Source organism: Mus caroli, chromosome 10, assembly GCF_900094665.2.
Source record: "Mus caroli chromosome 10, CAROLI_EIJ_v1.1, whole genome shotgun sequence".
NCBI lineage: Eukaryota > Metazoa > Chordata > Mammalia > Rodentia > Muridae > Mus > Mus caroli.
In genome coordinates, this window is record NC_034579.1 from 44,031,427 (window position 1) to 44,039,686 (window position 8,260).

Here is an 8,260-nt window from a genome sequence, read left to right on the forward strand (position 1 = left end):
CACCTGTGCAGACTAAGTTCCGAAGCTTTGCGGAGTCCCGGAACTAAGATGGTGCTCCTCGCTCCTGAGGCAGAGGGCTCCAGAGCTGTGCGGACAACTGTCCTTTGGCTGGGAGGGTAGCTGGACGTCTGCGGCCCGAAAAGGGTGCTGCCTCAGCGGCTCTGTAACTCCCGCCTGTCCCAGAAGCTGTCAGCTTCTGTGGTGCACACTCTCACCTGTGCAGACTAAGTTCCTAAGTTCGGCGGAGTCCTGGAACTAAGACATTATACCATTGTACTTTAAAGATTCTAGGAAAATTAAATGAAATCATATTATCTAAAATATTCCTACACTATATGATTTTTATTAATAATATTATATATGAGAACCAATGTTTCTTAACTACTATACATATATATATGGAATTATGACAAATGTCTTATATACAAATTTTGTATATTAGAATGTTTTATGTTCAAATTTTTGAATTGTCACTTGTTTGCTTTATGATTCCAAAGTTTGTTAACATTTGAATGTATAATTCAGTAACTTCTCCACTATAGTTTGAGTATATGAACAAGCTAAAAAAGAACTTCTTGCATGAATTGAATGAAGTATTCATATAAGCAGAAATACGATTTCCTTTTAGTAATAATTTTGAGCTATAGGAATTAGTTAAAGCCTTGTCAGCATTTGACATTCAATAGTTTCCTAATTTATATTTAGATTAGAATTTGCCATAAGTTTACATATTTAAGACAAATCATTGTTTAAAAAAAAAAACACTTACTTTTGCTCAAAAGAGAATACATGTTTACCTATAGCAGCTGCATAGTTCTGTCAGTGACATTATAAGCATTCCTGAGGTAAGAGTGTGAAATAGAAAAACAAGATATCAAAAAGTGTCATCTACAAATGTGGGTAAGATGCATCTAATAGTGATGAGAAACAGAAATGACTTAGATGTTATGTGAATGCCTCTACTAAATAAGCAATGCAATTAAGAAACAGAATAATCATTGCAAAATGATAAAGTCAGGTGAATAGCAGTATGTAAAATGCTATATAACTTAATGGCACCTAGCCTTATTAGTACACATAAACATTTATAAGGAAGCATATACATGTTTAAAATTAAAGCAGTTATTATTCATTTCAGTCAATTTTCAAAATGATTCCAAATTGACTGGTTTAAAAGAATAACCAAATATTCCCTATTCCTACTTATTCCTCTACTTGTTAACTTGCTCAGCCAACAACAACAACAACAGCCTTTTAAAAGTCAAGTAACTATGAGCAAAATCATAGGAACATTTTGACTGTGTATCATAAAGCACAATAAATATGAATAGGAATTGACACCACAAACAGAGGCCCTAAATCTAAAACAGGAGAACTCAAGTACCATAATAAGATGTGTTAAACTGACAAAATATTTAATTCAGGATAAGTGACAAATGAAAAGATAAAAAATAATTCAATGATAAAAAGTATAAATGAGACAAGAAGACAGATGAGGACATTACATGAATGGTAATTCTATAATTTTTAATTAAGCATTTTAATTAAAACTAATGCTAGAAATTAAAGGTGAAGGGAAATGAATGTGGATGACAGAATACCTAAGATATAAAAGAAAAGAGTGCCTAAGAAAAAGCTTACAATAGTGAAAAAATTACTTATTACTTATGCCACTGATTAAACAAACCATGCCATTACTTTATTCTTAATCCACTATAATGAATATTGAAAATTTATATCTATGAATATATCTTAAAATGTATTTTGCAAAGGTGTTTAGTTTTGACATATTAGATATTAGCTTAAGAGAATTTAATATTTTACATTAACAGTGTAAAATCAATTGGGTTTCCAAGTGACATGAATCTTAAATATCACTATACATTTCCATTCATATATATATAAAACTGTTTTGGAAGATATCCAAATCTCTTCAATATACTATATCAATGATGTTTTATAACTAGTTACAGAATAGATTTAAAGACTTTTCCTAGGAGAGGGAGTATCTATTTGCATTCACTCTAGATAGAGAAAACAGTGTCAGAAGAAAGTTACAGTATAAACCATCCAGACACTGTTTTTGAACCAGTGAATTGATTGGGTAGCATAGGAGAATAGATGACTTAAATGTAGCCGTAGATGTCCAGCACCCATAGAAAACTGGTTACCTGAAAGGGAGGCTGGAAATGGAAAGGGATGGTTGGGTAAGAGAAGGATGAAAGCAAGACAAAGGTTGCTGATCAAGGCTCAAAGTTTAATTTTCAGCTCTGCATTTATATAGGGAAAAGCCACAGACCCATCCTTTGTTTCACCTGGATTCTGTTACTTTGTTTCAGCTGCACAATGTTGTAAAGCAAGCTCAACAGGTAGTCTGCTTCTTCAGGAAACTGAGGTACAGCAATGAGGAAGGTTGGAAGATTCCACCCTAGGTAGGCTAGGTCAGAAGATTGTAGCAAAATATTAAGGTCTGTTAAGCCTGCTCAAGGCTGGGAGAAGCGTACAGGTAGCTAAATTTAGGAAAGAGTCCATATAAACATGTATAATGACTCAACACAGCTACATCTCCCAACTTCCTTTATACAATTAACATACACAACTACCTGCAAGTATTCCATAACTATTTCAATGTGAAATGTTTCCCATTTATGGTGCTACTTGAGAATAGTTAGCTAATGTGGCCATTTTGGAGAAAGATATCACTGGGAGTAGACTTTGAGAGCTTAAGGCCTTACTCTTGGTTCATATGCTGCTTCATGCATGTTGAAAATATGCAAATTGTTGCTTTCTCATCCCTGTTTCAGAATGACATGCCTCTGCTCTACCATCTTGGGCACATCTCCCTAGAACCCTATGCACATAAAAATTCTTCCTTCTTTTGCTTGCTTATGTACAGTAACACAATGCAATTGATTGTCTTAGTCACTATTTTATTGTTAATGAACAGCCCATGATCAACACAACTCTCATAAAAGAAAGTATATAATTGGGGATTTATTTACAGTTTCAAAGGTTTAGTCCGTCAATCATTATTGAAGGAAGCATGGAAGTTTGCAGAACCTGAGGTGAAGCAGTAGCTGAGGACTAGGTGGAATTCAGCAAGTCTTATGCAAAAGTTGGGGGAAAACTGAGGTACCTGAAGAGGAAGACCAACAGAATCAACTAACCTGGAGGCTTGTGGGCTCCCAGAGACTGAACCTCCTATCAAAGTGTGTGCATACACTGAACCTAAGCCCCCTGAAATTATGTATCATATGTGCAGCTTGGTGTTTGTGTGGATTCCCCAACAACTGGAGTGGGGGGCTGTCACTGAATCTGTTGGAAACATGTAGGAGCCTACCATAACTCTCCTTTGAGAGCCTCCACCCAGCAGCCAATGGAAAGAGATGATGACACAACAGCCAAACAAACAAAATTATATTGAGTCCAATCAACACTCTTAGGGCCATCTACCTGAGTCACTTCTAGGAAGAAAACTCTCACCTGTACAGTAACTTTCAACTGGGGAACATCCTCTATTAGTGGTGAGATTTTATGGAAAATTAAATTCACTTGATTTTGTACTGGTCTTTTGCAGGCAACCATTCACAGCACCTATAAACACATGAGTATGATAGCTTTGATATGCCCAGAGCATACTTTGAACAACACATCTCTCCACTTCTGGCTCTGAAAATCTTTCTCCATCTCTTCTCCAACAATCTATGGGAATTTTTGAAGGTGATGCAGTATAAATGTCTCATCTAGGTCTGGTAATGCCATAGTTGTCTGCTGAAAACTTAAGCTTCAGAAATTTTAGAATGAACCTCACATAGAAATTTAGAAGCTAAACAATAAAAACAATAAGACACCAGGAAAGTATGAGGTTGAAAAAATATTAGAGATGCTCTCATGAATACATAGGATTAGTACTATGAAAATAGTGACATTAGCAAAAGCAATCTACATAATTAATGAAATATCCAACAAAATTCCTAATTAGTTTTGACAGAATTTTTAAAAAAATAAAATTCATACAGAAATAAGAAAGAACCCAGATAGGAAAAAAAAAGAAAAGAAAAGAAAGAAAGAAAGAAAGAAAGAAAGAAAGAAAGAAAGAAAGAAAGAAAGAAAAAATCTTGAATGATAAAGAATGCTGGAGAGATCACTATGTCTAATTTTAATTTGTATTGTAGAAGCATGATAATGAAAACAGCAGAGTATGGTAATAAAAACAAATAAGTTGATGAATGGAAAAAAATCAAGGACTCACATGTAAGCCCATATTCCCACCAGATTTTAGATGAAAATGCCAAAACCACACATTTCAGAAACATCCAGTAAATTCAACCATTGTTCTTAGAAACCTAAGTTATCCATATGTAGAAACTAATATTAAGTTCTTTTCTCTCACTCTGCATAAAACTTGACTCCAGTTGAATCAAAAACCTTAACTTGAGAACACAAAGAGAAAAACCAAGGGTGGATGTTGAACTCATAGGCAAAAGTAAGGACATTATAATTAGAACCCCAGTAACTCAGGAAATAAAACCAACAATGGGCAACACAAGACCTCATAAAAATGAAAGACTTTCTTTCAGCATGGTAATCAACTAATCATGTGGAAGGAAGACTGACAGAATGGGACAATTACCTGCCAGGTAAATAGAAAACAGAAGAAAATAGTATCTATAATAAAGAAAGAATAATAACAACAAAATTTACCAAGAAGACACACTCCAGAGGAAAAAAAAAAGTGGGATATATTTCTGAATAAAGTTCTCAAAACAAATGGCTAACAAATATTTTTAAAGTGCTTAAAAATGTTAGCCAGGAGAGAACTGAAAATTAAAATTACTATGAAATTCTTTGAGATTCCAGTTTAACCCAAGCCAGAATGGCCAAAATCAAGAAGACAAACAATTGCTGGTTGGGATGTAGGGAAATGACTACATTTTGGATTCTTCTTTTTACAATAATAACTGATTATGTGAACTGAGGTGTGTATGAGATTTAACATCAGGAAATATTGTCTGTTTACCAAGAGAACTGAAAAGAAGTTATATAAAACATTTGTAAGATATGATTTAAAGGCACTCAAATGTGCAAAATCTTACTCTACTGAGCAGTAAGGACAATGTTGATATCTGGTACATGAATAACTTAAACATCAGTGATGCATTAGTAATGTGCAAAGAAACAAGAATCTCATTTGATAGTATTCATGGTTATTACTATATTAGCTTCTTCTTCTGAAAACACGTCATTTAAAGAAATAAATTAATATTTAAATTCCCCCTCCCAGTTAATGGAGCTTGTTCTTTCTACTGAAAGTATATAATTAATGTAGAAAGAAAAGTTTGTAAAATTTTATACAATCTCTGAAAATTATAATTTGAAAGTATTATCCAAATAGTGCTAAAATGGCACCCAATATCTTTTTTATTGTATTCACACGGTAAAATGTGTCCTTTCCACTGCCATTTTCCTTCTGAACCCAGTGCAGGCCTCTAAGGGCTCCAGAATACTCTCCATGCCCCAGGATATTGGGATCACCTTGGAATCAAGGGTGAGTGGAATGCAGCATTAGCTCCCGACTTATGACAGCAAGAACAGGGACAAATGAAACCCACCCGACCAGAGGCTCAGATCTGTTCCTGTCAGGGCCACCCCAGACATCTTCCTTCTGAACATGCCTGAGGCCACCAGAGTACAATCCATGCCACAGGACCTCGGGATCACCTCTGGATCATGAATGAGTAGAACACAACTTCAGCTCCAAAGGATCTAGGAGAAATTATCCAAGGAGCTGAAGGGGTCTGCAACCGTATAGGTAGAACAACAATATGAACTAATCAGTACCCCCAAAGCTCATGTCTCTAGCTGCATATGTAGCAGAAGATGGCCTAGTTGGCCATCATTGATAAGAGAATCCCAAGAAGTGGGAGTGAGTGGGTAGGGGAGCAGGACAGGAGTGTATAGAGGACTTTTCAGATAGCATTTGAAAATAAATGAAGAAAACATCTAATAAAAGCAATCTACAGCAAACCAGTAGCCAACATCAAACTAAATGGAGAGAAACTCGAACCAATCCCACTAAAATCAGGGACCAGACAAGGCTGCCCACTTTCTCCCTACCTATTCAATACAGTACTTGAAGTTCTATCCAGAGCTACTGGACAACAAATAGACATCAAGGGGATACAAACTGGAAAGGAAGAAGTCAAAATATAACTATTTGCAGATGATATGATAGTATATATAAGTGACCCTAAAAATTCCACCAGAGAACACCTAAACCTGATAAACAGCTTCAGTGCAGTAGATGGATATAAAATCAACTCAATTAAATCAATGGCCGTTCTCTACACAAAGGATAAACAAACAGACTGAGAAAGAAATTAGGGAATCAACACCCTTCACAATAGTCACAAATAATATAAAATACCTTGGTGTGACTCTACCTAAGAAAGTGAAAGATCTGTATGATAAGAACTTCAAGTCTCTGAAGAAAGAAATTGAAGATCTTAGAAGATGGAAAGATCTCCCAGGCTCATGGATTGGCAGGATTAATATAGTAAAAATGGCTATCCTGCCAAAAGCAATCTACAGATTCAATAAAATCCCCATCAAAATTCCAACTCAATTCTTCACTTAGATAGAAAGAGCAATTTGCAAATTCAACTGAAAAAAAAAAAACTAGGATAGAAAAACTATTCTCAACAATAAAAGAACATCTGGTGGAATCACCATGCCTGACATTAAGCTGTACTACAGAGCAATTGTGATAAAAACTTCATGGTACTAGTACAGTGACAGACAGGTAGATCAATTGAATAGAATTGAAGACCCAGAAATGAGTCCACACACCTATGGTCACTTGATCTTTGACAAGGGAGCTAAAACAATCCAGTGTTAAAAAGACAACATTTTCAACAAATGGTGCTGGCACAACTGGCGGTTATCATGTAAAAGAATGCAAATTGATCCAATCTTATCTCCTGGTACAAAGCTCAAGTCTAAGTGGATGAAAGATCTTCACTAAGACCAGAGACACTGAAATTAATAGAGGAGAACATAAGGGAAAGTCTTGAAGATATTGGCACAGGGGGAAAATTCCTACACAGAACAGCAATGGCTTGTGCTGTAAGATCAAGAATTGACAAATAGGACCTCATAAAATTGCAAAGCTTCTGTAAGTCAAAAGACACTGTAAATTAGACAAAAAGGCCACCAACAGATTTGGAAAGGATTTTTACCAATCCTAAATCTGATAGGGGACTAATATCCAATATATACAAAGAGCTCAAGAATCTGGACTCCAGAAATTCAAATAACCCCATTAAAAAATGTGGTTCAGAGCTAAACAAAGAATTCTCAACTGAGGAATACCAAATGGCTGAGAAGCACCTGAAAAAATGTTCAGCATCCTTAATCATCAGGGAAATGCAAATCAAAACAACCTTGAGATTCCCCCTTACAACATTCAGAATGGCTAACATCAAAAATTCAGGTGACAGCAGATGCTGGCGAGAATGTGGAGAAAGAGGAACACTCCTCCACTGCTGGTGGAATTCCAAGCTTGTACAACCACTCTGGAAGTCAGTCTGGAGGTTCCTCAAAAATTTGGACGTAATACTACTGGAAGATCCAGCAATACCTCTCCTGGGCATATACCCGAAGAAGTTCCAACTGGTAATAAGAACACATGCTCCACTATATTCATAGAAGCCTTATTTATAATAGCCAGAAGCTCGAAAGAACCCAGATGTCCCTCAACAGAAGAATGAATACAGAAAATGTGGTACATTTACTCAATGGAGTACTACTCAGCTATTAAAAACAATGGATTTATGAAATTCTTGGACAAATGGATGTATCTGGAGGATATCATCCTTAGTGAGGTAACCCAATCACAAAAGAAGTCATTAGATATGCACTCACTGAAAAGTGGATATTAGCCCAGAGACATAGAACACCCAAGATATAATTTCCAAAACACAAGAAAATCAAGAAGAGGGAAGACCAGTGGGTGGATACTTCATCCCTCCTTAGAATAGGGAACAAAATACCAATGAAAGAAGTTACAGAGACAAAGTTTGGAGCTAAGACGAAAGTATGGTCTAGCCAAAGACTACCCCACCAGGAGATCCATCCGATAATCAGCCACCAAACCCAGACACTATTGCATATGCCAGAAAAATTTTGCTGAAGGAACCCTGGTATAGCTGTCTCATATGAGACTATGCCAGTGCCTGGCAAATACAGAAGTAGATACTCA